The 10,806-nt window shown below is 43.4% G+C and overlaps 1 pseudogene; it reads left to right on the forward strand.

Annotated features, from left to right (window-relative positions):
• The first annotated feature begins 7,883 nt into the window (after positions 1–7,883).
• Positions 7,884–10,302, forward strand: LOC136544210 (uncharacterized; annotated as a pseudogene).
• Positions 10,303–10,806: the final 504 nt, after the last annotated feature.

Raw genomic sequence — 10,806 nt, forward strand, 5'->3', positions numbered from 1 at the left:
ACAGCAGGTTCAGGAATTATGTGGAGCGGCGCAAGAGTATGGAGTTATGTATAAGCCCGAGCAGTTGCGTAGTGCTTACCTATTTTGGGGCTTGGCAAGGCCTACGGGTACTGCCTTTTGCCTAAAGCTTGGAGACACTGGATTCGGACCTGTTTGTTGTATGGAAATGGTGTTATAGAAAGGTACTAACACATGTTAACTGAATATGTATAACAGGATTTTTTTCAAATATTATATCCCTGATTAGGCAGTGTAAATAGGAAAAGGACAGTACATTATAATTAGACGGTGTAAATAGGCAGTGAAAGGCAAATACATCTCCATGATTAATGGGAAAAAATGGCCGGCATAACTAACAACTCAGTTAAGTTGACAACGAACACTTTAAATATAGTCAAGGAGATCGCATGACTATATATAGTTGTTGTACCTACCTGGTGCCAAGAACGTAAACCACAGTAGCATAGATGATAAAATTGGATAAATGTAAATTGATTTCGGGAAGAAGCAACCTGCCCAGTAAATATGAAACCAAAAACCAGCACATTAGGAGATTGGAGTTAACTGAAGACAAGAAGCATTCCAAAATTATCACATGAAGAACAGAATAACTGCACAGCGCCGTGAACTGTTCACTCCAAATTTGAATGTGACATAATCCATGGTAATAGACAAAAAACTGAAAACCCAAAATATCATATCTGAGGCATCAAATTTTAAAAATGATCTCATAAATCCAGACTATAGACACTCCAAATCTTAAATCGAGGCCACTCCAAATTTCAAACCGAGGCATAAAAAACACTTGTAACTATAATCATCAGCACTACGATACACGATACGGCAAGCGCCTTTATATTATGTAAATATGGCATGTCAATAGGCAGCAACAAACCAACTAATACTTGGTCAAGTGACCATGTGGAGGTGGGAAGGTAGGAGCTCACATAGCTTGAAAGGGAAAACTTTAAAATTTTGGCAGGGAAATAGGCAGCAACAAATCAGCTAATACTTTGTCAACTGAACATGTGGAGGTGGGAAGGTAGCGGCTCACATAGCTTTCAAGGGAAAACTTTAAAATTTTGGCAGGAAGAACTTATAAATTTAAAAGTTTGTAGAGGTTTCATATAGCTTCAATCCAGTTATGTAAACCTGAGATGCAGACATATTAAATAACAGTAGAATGTATGAAATATTTTTGGCACAAAAATCAGCAAGACAAACCATTCAATACCACAGGAGCTGTTCAAGAGTATGCAAATAAGGTCGAGGAGGGTGCGTGTAGGGTCTGCTAGAGCACATCCAGGCAATTGCATCTGCATAGAAGCTGCCGCGAACATGAAATTACCTAACGCAAGGAAATAAGCCTGTAAACAAGACAACACAAAGAGAAGGCATGTATGTAACAGATTCAGCACAGAGACAAAAAAAGAGAGGTATCGAGCTGCAGCAACAGGCCCAAATTCCATTTCGTTAAACATGACATCATTTTAGGTGTGCAAATACAAACTAACCCATTCAGGTTTTGCACATACAAACCTTGAACTGTTTTTATGTGTGCATGGATAAATATAAATTAAGTCATATCTATTTTTTAAATACAACCTTAGAGACATTTCACGAAGCAATTTGTAGCCCATTCATGTCATTTATACTAATTTAATTTTTTAGCTGGAAACAAACTGAAGATGTGCACAGAGCAAATTGAAAAATGACCCAAAGGAAAAGCTGAAGATAATTTTTTTATGGCGCTAGAACGAAATCATCACAACTTTACCCCCAATGCATGAAGTGGCCTCTGTGGCAAGAAATCCAGTGTACTCCCCCGAAATGCCAAAGAGCAGATGGTTTGCAATGATGAGGTTTGCAATGATGTCCTCAGGAGGAATAACAAGCTCAAATGCTACAGGCTGGGAACAAGGCAGACATGAGAGTGAAGATTGTGAACCACTAAATGATACCCCATTATATGCATATACTAATACATATACTAATATAACTTTGTAGCAGGAACAAACTGAAGATGATGTGATCGCCGCTGCTGATATGGCTTGTCTACTCAAGACTTTTGCACCGAACTTGTAGATTAGGTGCCAGCTGCATCTTTGACTCTGAGCGATTGTTCCAACACACTGGATGTAGTAGAACATCCGAAAAAATAGAACAACAAAGAATACAAAAACAACTATTAGACGATTTCAGAGAAAATTGTCAGCCGGCAACTGATTCCATCACACCTTCTACCTGCGGCCAAACTGAGATTTAATTGAGCGATGCACTTGCCTGCAGAAGTGTGGTGGGGTTAGCTGGGTACCTTGCGTCCCATAAATCGACGAGGAGACAAGAGATCCGCCAGATCCAGCCTCAGAGCTGAGACGACACCGTGGCCGAGGAAGATGGCACGCGCAGCCGGAGCTGTGGAGCACAGGCAGGTAGGGTTTCGTGGAAGCGGGGCATGGCGACGTCGTTCCGTGGCCGCGTCGCCGGGGGCCGCTCGTGACTCCGGGCTAGGCGTGCTGGGTGCTTTCGCGCCGGCAGGGGCGGCCACGATGTCGACAAGCTCGGGGGCCGCCCGCTCCGGGTGCGCCACCGGTGTCGGGGCCGGACCCGCGCCACCCGCACCGGGGCGCCGCCCGGACGGCGCCATGGCCGCAGCACGGGAACGGCGGGGGTCGGGGCGAGTAGCGAGGGGAGAGGGAGAGAGGAGGAGGAGGCGAGATATTTTGAAGGAGAAGCAGAAGCCAAGAAGAAGCTGGGTATATATTTGGTTGACTGGATTCAGACGAGAAGTCGGAGAAGGTAAAAAGAAGCAAAGGAGAAGCTGAAGAAGATAAGTAGAAGCACGGGAAGGCGCTTCCAGTAGAATCCGATCCAACAAATCAGGGCCACACGATGGAGGATCCGACGGATGAAACAATTCGGGGCGACGTGGCATTGGTTCCTGACCGAGAATCACACGGTAAATATAGGGTTAAAAATAAAAATAAAGTTGACTGAATTCGAACGAGGAGTCGGAGAAGGTAAAGAGAAGCAGAGGAGAAGCCGAATAAGGTAAGAAGAGGCACGAGAAGGCGCTTTCAATAGAATCCGATCCAACAAATTAGGGCCACACGATGGAGGATCCGACGGATGAAACAATTCGGGACGACGTGGCACTGGTTCGTGGCCGAGAATCACGTGGTAAATATCTGGTTAAAATTCGTGCTGGACATCTTCCGGGTTGGCTCCTTTTCTGTCCTTGTCCCTATAGCAAAGCATTAGGCGCCTTCTCGATCGGTTGGTTCGATCTGTGCGGTCCTGTGTGAAGCACCGTTGGAAGTGACTTAGCAATCGCGTGTGGTCATGGATCCATGGTCAACAATAATAGCCTACAGTACGCGCTATGTGGTACATAGTACTCGTACATGTAGATTCTTTTGTGGAAATATGTATGTGGTACTAGGCACTCCCTTACAAGATTCACCGTGATTTCCTTAACCGGTTAGGAAAGCTAGATCATAGGTACATGAAAACTATAGAATACAATCACAACAACGTATCCTTACCGATACAGGTCTATCACGATGAATATAAGTTGTTTGTTTATATATATGTTAACAGTCCCCCTCAATCATAACTTACATAAGTTAATATTGTGCCGAAAATCTTGAAGCTTCTGAATAGTGAGGGGTCTAGTGAAACCATCTGCAACTTAGATCACCTGTAGATATGAGCAGGATATTCAATAGCTTCTGAAGTGACACATTCTCGGACAAAATAATAGTCCACCTCAATGTGTTTTGTTCTAGTGTGAAATGCAGAATTTGCTAAGAGATATATTGCTCCAATACTATCACACCAAAGTCGTGCCTGCTCAATGTCCTTCGTTGGTACTCATCAGTACTTGGCCTCAGAAATAATAAAAGGGGAGGGCCATGGTCCATGGAATGGAAGTGTTGTGGATTGGTGGACCTTTGGCATACTCTTGTACCAGCTGTTGTTCAGCAAGACCCCTTTCAAAGATTCAGACTTTGCTTAGTTTCTCCCTCTAAAGTTTAGTCTCTATCACATCGTCTATTTAGACATATACATGAAGTATTAAATATACACTATAAATAACTAATTATATATATTGTCTCTACTTTGCGAGACGAATTTTTTAAGCCTAATTGATCCATAATTTGATAATGCGGTGCTACAGTAAACATGTGCTAATGATGGATTAATTAGGCTTAATAAGTTCGTCTCGTGGATTACTGGCGGATTCTGTAATTTATTTTTTTTATTAGTATCCAAACACCCACACTCAATGTGACATCTCTAAACTTTCCTCCCTGAATTTAAACACCACCTCAGGCAACGGGGCTACACTCTTCAATGTTGTGGGCCAGCCCTTGAGGTTCCCAGAGTCACCAATAGTGAGCTTCTCTGCGAGGGACATGACAAGGGGATTGCTAGTCAAGGACCCGCAGCACCGACCTGGGTACAAGCGTGTTGCTACCGAGATAAAGCAGCATCCTTCCTTCGAGGGCGTGAACTGGGCTCTCATAAGGTGCGCGAGGCCTCCAGACATACCAAAGCCTGTTGAGCTCGAGTGCCGCCCAAAGCAAGTGCCATCAGCAAATGGAAAGGTCGCGCCGGTCGCTAACCAAAAGGGGCCAGATAATTATCTAGAGTTTGAATTCTTGTAGGGATTTTTTTATTTCTGAACTGAAAGTGAATCTGGGCTGATGCTGTGAAAGAAAGTGAAAGATGATGAGCTACTCTAGGCATGCGCTTGGCTGGATTTTTTTTTCTGCCATTAGCTCGTTTCAGGATATCCGAGTTGTTTTTTTTTCTTCCCTGTTGAACTGCTTAACTCTAGGGTGTACTCAATCCATCATGTATGTTGCAATTTTCAGAACCCGCCTATGGTACTTGCAATGGATTTGTCCAGCTCGTTGTGTAATTGCTGTTGTACTTTGTAATTGATGCTTCCTCTTAGGACATGTCTTGCTCTTCAAATGCTGATATCTGAACCTGGCATTGCTAATCTCAGTCTGTCGTGAAAAACAGAAACCGATGTTTGCATTTGTTGGCTGTCCGCAGGTGAGACACCGGCAAGAATGCAACAAGAAGCCAAAGCGTGCTTCGCTGAACTGGTTAGGTGGCCTCGACGGCACTCCTCGGGTCCTGAGTTTGACTTTCCGTGGAGTGAATTTCAGGCTGGGGTTAAAAAAATCCCCTCGTCTGTCTCACGGCCAAAGCATAGGTCAAAAAGGCCTGGCCCGGCTCTCACAGGGCAACGGTGCCCCTGTGTCAGGGTGGGGCATGTGTGAGAAGGTCTTCTCTCTTACAGCAATGTCCGGGGTGGCTTACCCTGGTAGGTCGAGGTTTTTTTTTTTTAGAATGCAACGAGAAGCTTCGATCTTGTGAGGCATTTTGAATGACACTGGGAGCTGTACCCTTGAGGGTCCCTGGACTGGCATCTGCCACAAACGGTGGTTTGTTGTGGGCTTGTAGCAAATGATTTGTTCCTCAATTCGCTGGATGTTTAGAGATGTACGGTACCTTGAATGATTCGGGCCTGGCTGAATTTCAAGGCCAGGCCAGCCCGAGCCTGGTCTAGTGCATGTTTGTTTTACGTTGAGCCAGGTGCAGCAGGGACGTTGTTTGGCTATGCTGAAGTTACAGTAAATTCAGTCGTTGCCAATCATAAATGTCATCGCTTCTAGTGAGCTAGGCCTGCTAGAAACGAAAGAGATTTTGCATCTACACGAACAGGCCAAGCTATTGTCCAGTTAACCAAAAGCACAAACCGTCCTGATTGGGCTACTCAATTGTCTTCGGCTTTATGGAGGGAGGTTATGTTAGGAACTTGCATCCTGATTGGGCTACTTAATTGGCAAGTGGGCTGGTGTACTAAACATGTCTTCGCTCGGCCTGGCCAGCAAGCAAGCAACATGGCTGATGCGTTAATATATGAGAGAATTCCTTATTTGACACTGGAAAAATGAGTCGTGTCTGTGTTGGTCCTGAAATTTTCTTCGTTCTCTATTTGATACTCACTTTAACTTTCATTCATAATTTGACACTACCGTCAAATTCATTAGCTAACGGTATTATCTGGCTATTAAAAAGACGTTTTTGTCCCTAGACGCATTCAGACGCTGACACTGGCGCCATGCATGCATCGGGCGTTGGACGCATGCATGCAGCGCATGCAGAGGCACTGTTGCATGCATGCATCGCTGGCTGGCTGGTCTTTTTTTTTTTTGCAGCTGGGCGCATACATCAGAGGCGGACGTAGGTTTTTTTTCTTCTCAAATTTGCTTCGCCGTTTTTTTTTTTTTTTTTTGCTGGTGGCTAGTTTGCAGTTTTTTCTTTTTTTTCAACATGATACAGCATCATTTTAACACATTTATACAACATTTATTTTAACATTTATACAGCATGATAATGACACATGATATAGCAAGTTCACAGACCGGCACCACATTAACTTCAAAAACATAACGGTTCACATATACATGCAAGTTCATAGGAGTTCAAATTCACATGCAAGTTCACAGGAGTTCAAATTCACATGCAAGTTGGCAAGCAGTTTTCTCCTCAAAGTTGAACTGAACTTAAGAAAAGTCAGTAATAGAAGTTTGATCCCTAAGATCAAAGAACAACTTTGTCCATTACACCTTGGCCTGATTCAAACCGGAAGCCGTTCAAAATTTGAGCCAAAGTTGGCCAAAACTCTGAAAATCGGCAAACTTGAAAAATTTGTCTGTCTGAATGAACGCGTTCCCACAAACTTTGGGGCTCCATATTTTCAAATCCGTTTAGATTTTGGGCAAAATCCATTTGTAAGATTTAAACCTGGATGTTAGGGCTACAAGTTTTATAAAGGTAGAATTTGAAGCGCAGTTCAAAATTTCGAAGTTAAACGTGCTCAAACCCGGCCCTGTTAACCGGCCGTTCACCTGCCTCGCGTGCACCGCGCCCAGGGAGCGTCGCGCTGCGAACGCCCGCCCGCCGCCCGCCGTGTGGCTCTTGCCCACCGGCGACTCACCGGCGGCCGCGACAAGACAAGTCGTGCCGCGACCGCCCTATCCCCCAGCGCGCTTATCCCGCTCCCTGACGCCGCTATCCTCGTCGCCCAACCAATATGCCGCCCCGGTTTTGTCTAGGGTTGGAGCAGAGACGCACTGGAGAGAAAATGAGAAGGAACGGGAGACCTGGGAGAGAAGAGAAACAAGAGAGGAAGGAGGGTAATTTGAAAAGATATTATCTGACAGCATGGCCCATGGTTACAACGGGAGAAGCTAACAGAACGGACGGTAGTGTCAAATTAGGGATGAAAGTTAAAGTAAGTGTTAAATAGAAAACGAAGAAAATTTCAAGACTAATAAAGGAACAACTCATTTTTTCAGTGTCAGCCCAGCCCAAGTTGAGATACTGACGCGCCTCGACCTCCGCGACACCGTGCGCACCTCCGCGCTCTCCCGCGCCTGGCGCCGCCGCTGGGAGACCCTCCCCGGGCTCGCCGTCTCCTTCCCCGACGGCACGCCCCCCTCCGTCGTCGACCGCGTACTCCTCCGCTACGCAGGTCCCAGCGTCTCCCGGTTCAAGACCCACGTCGACGACGACGACGACGACGCCGCATACGCTTCCCACGTCGACGAGTGGCTCATCGCGCTTTCCCGCCGCAGCGTCGAGTCCATCACCATCTACAACGACTATGGAAGAAACTTCACCGTCCACTCCTCCATCTTCTCCTGCGACCGTCTCCTGTCCGGCTGTCCCTCAGCCTGCAGCGGTGCAGCATTCCACCGCTCCCTCAGCCTGGTTGATTCGCCGGCTTTCCCGTGCTCAAGGAGCTATCGCTCACGGATGTCAAGTTTGCAGACAACGGGGAGAGCCAATTCGAGGCCATGATTCGTGCTTCACCCATGCTTGGTGTCCTTGTGCTTGAGGAGATCTACACCAATGATATGGACCGCGTAATTGAGGCGCTCAATCTCCACACTCTGAGACATACGTTTACTCCAAAGATATTGGAGGCGCCCAACCTCCAATATGCATACCAACTTCATGGTGCACCTGCTGGTTTCGTAGAGTTCCTCGCCGGCGTTTTCCAAGTTCGGGAGCTCATTTTCTACGTAACGGTACATTGTTTAATTGCTCCTGTATATTATCACCCTATTTTGTTTTTTTGTTTGTTTGGCATAAATCATGCATGGATTGAATGTCATGAGCTAAAGTAAGTGAATATTGTGATAGAAGTTCAACTTTACATTATTGACTTAATAAAGGTGTAAACTTGATTTGCTCGAGTAAATAAATAATCTGAAACCCTGCCTTAGTAATGACTAACGAAACAAGTTTGATGATACCTAACCATTCCGCATGCATGCTGCTTTCATGGACTTAGCTTCTGCATGCTCCCTTGGTTCAACACAATGCTATAAAATCCCATCCATCTTCCATACTTGTGTTCAGTTTTTATTGCTTTGATTTTATCATCTCATACTTTTTTCCCCTCCCAGCCATGTGATTTGAAGGTGGATGCAATTCCTTTCACCTTTTCCAACTTGAAGAGCATGGAATTATTTACAGACTTTGCTGAAATGAACAACATTTTATTAATGTTTTCCTTACTAAGGACCTCTCCGAACCTTGAAAAACTTAAAATAGAGGTAATGTTGAAGGTTGCCTTTCGGATAGTCATCATTACAGTTTTGAAAGTCATCTTGTTAATACCAACTGATTTCTCATTTTACTTTTATTGGTTAGCTTCAACAACCGAAAATGGTTGACAATCGGAAGTTCCTAAATGCACAGTGGACTAATGGCATGTGTGCCAATCTTCAACTTGTAGAAATAATTAGTTATAACGGGTGGCTTCCATTGTATTTCATAGAGCTTATTCTCTCCAAAGCAAGCTTTCTTCGTACATTGTCTGTGGACATGGATGCATGCCCAGTTTCGTCTCAGGACAACCAACTCAATGAGTTACTATAAACTGCAGAAGAGCTTCACCTCAAGCTCAGGTTCTATTTAAGGTAAAGAAACTTCTATCTTACATGTTTTTGGTGCGACATTATAGATTATACCAAAAGTTTCACCCTTAATTTTTGTATATTTCATTAATCTTTTAAAGAAGTTCAACCTTGAGCTATACCCTTTAAAGAAGGACCATAAACATCTATCCCAAGTCCTCGAATCACTTCTAGCTCTTCTCTTTTTGTCCTGTCACTTTTCAATGTACATGATTAGTTCCCATAGAAGGAGCTAACCACATATTTTTCTGACAATTCCTCCCTTGAGAACGAATGTAATTTCAAACATAAAAGGATCTTGGTTTATTTTAATTAATAGCACCTTGTAGGCAGCGTTATGTAGAGAACAAGCCTAGTGAACTTTCTAGCAGCTAAATCAACTTATCTTAAATCATTCGTTTCAATGCTCATAAAAGGAAACTCCACTTATTAGAGATCCCTCCAAATTTGTTCTTATAATCTTCTCTGATAGTATTGAAGTGGACACTATCAGCAATTCAGCATTGGTTGTTTCGAAACTGCTCTTTGTCCTCTTTTTGTCTGACACCATACACCAGTCCACCACATGGGCCCTGTTTTTTTCTAACTAATAATTTGACAGCAAACCTATAATCCTCTATTTCCCCCTCTTCAAAACTTTTTTTTCAACACCAAATAAAAGCTCAATGTCCTACCTTTAGCTAGTAATAAGGCATGCAATACGAAAGGCAATTGCTAGTGATACTTTAAGCCAAAGCTATGAGCTAGTGCTTTCACTTCTCTCAGGATAAGGAACTCACATCAAGACTCAGTTTCCATAAACCATCTTCTATCGCCTTCTGCTTCCATCCTGTACCTACACAGGAGGAAGCACGTTCATATTCTTGTTGATTGCATATATTTTAGCATTCTCTGCCACAGAAAAAAGAACAATCTAAGGGTCAATTGAACCTAACATTTTTGAATGGACTCCGGTCAACTCTTTTGGTCGATGTTCTACAATGTCAGCTTTGTCTACATTAACTGCACTACAATATGATGTTTTGAAAATTATTTCAATGAAGTCGCCTAATGGCTATGCAATGTTTGCCTAGTCCACACTACCAGTAGAGTTCATTTTTTGGCTTAAACCTTTTATGTGTTTCTGTTAGAAGAAGGATGATCAGCACAATTGCAGTTTGGTCTCTGCATATATTGCTTGTTTGTTTTATGTCTAGCTATACAAATTTACATTATGCTTTTCCTTATGCAGGTTCAGTTAGAGAGGATTCGTTTTGATCGCATGAAGTTTGCAGAAAAAAGACTCAACTAAGGAACAAGCTTAATTTTGTGTGTTGCTTTGAAAGGATCTTCCAGAAAAACTAGCTAAATGTTTCTACCTGGAGAAATATAAAAGAAGTGTTGAGTTGATCATTGATCCATGAACTGTTGATTCTCGCTATCTTTTCACACTGTTGATAGTGAAAACTGTTATGCCCATTCATAATATTTCTACTAGGACCTGCTTCCTGTTAAATCAGCTGACATTTGACATCTGTTCCTTGGCATGGTAGTTGTTTCTTAAACCTTCGCAATGTGCTGTTATTTGACCTGCAAAATTTGGTTGATGCAAGGAGATTATTGGCTATGTTAAGTATGTCATCGATCTCTTGCGTGTTTGTTGTTACTGTTCCTCTAGATTGGGTATGGTTCGTTGTTAAAATGACACCCTATTTTTCCTGTTTACTGTTACCCTTCCTTTAGATTATTGGGTCGTTGCAAAACTTGACACCCAGTTTTTCTAGTTTCTTCCCGAGTTACTTTGCTTGATTTTACT

This window comes from Miscanthus floridulus, chromosome 3, assembly GCF_019320115.1.
Source record: "Miscanthus floridulus cultivar M001 chromosome 3, ASM1932011v1, whole genome shotgun sequence".
NCBI classification, from domain to species: Eukaryota; Viridiplantae; Streptophyta; class Magnoliopsida; order Poales; family Poaceae; genus Miscanthus; species Miscanthus floridulus.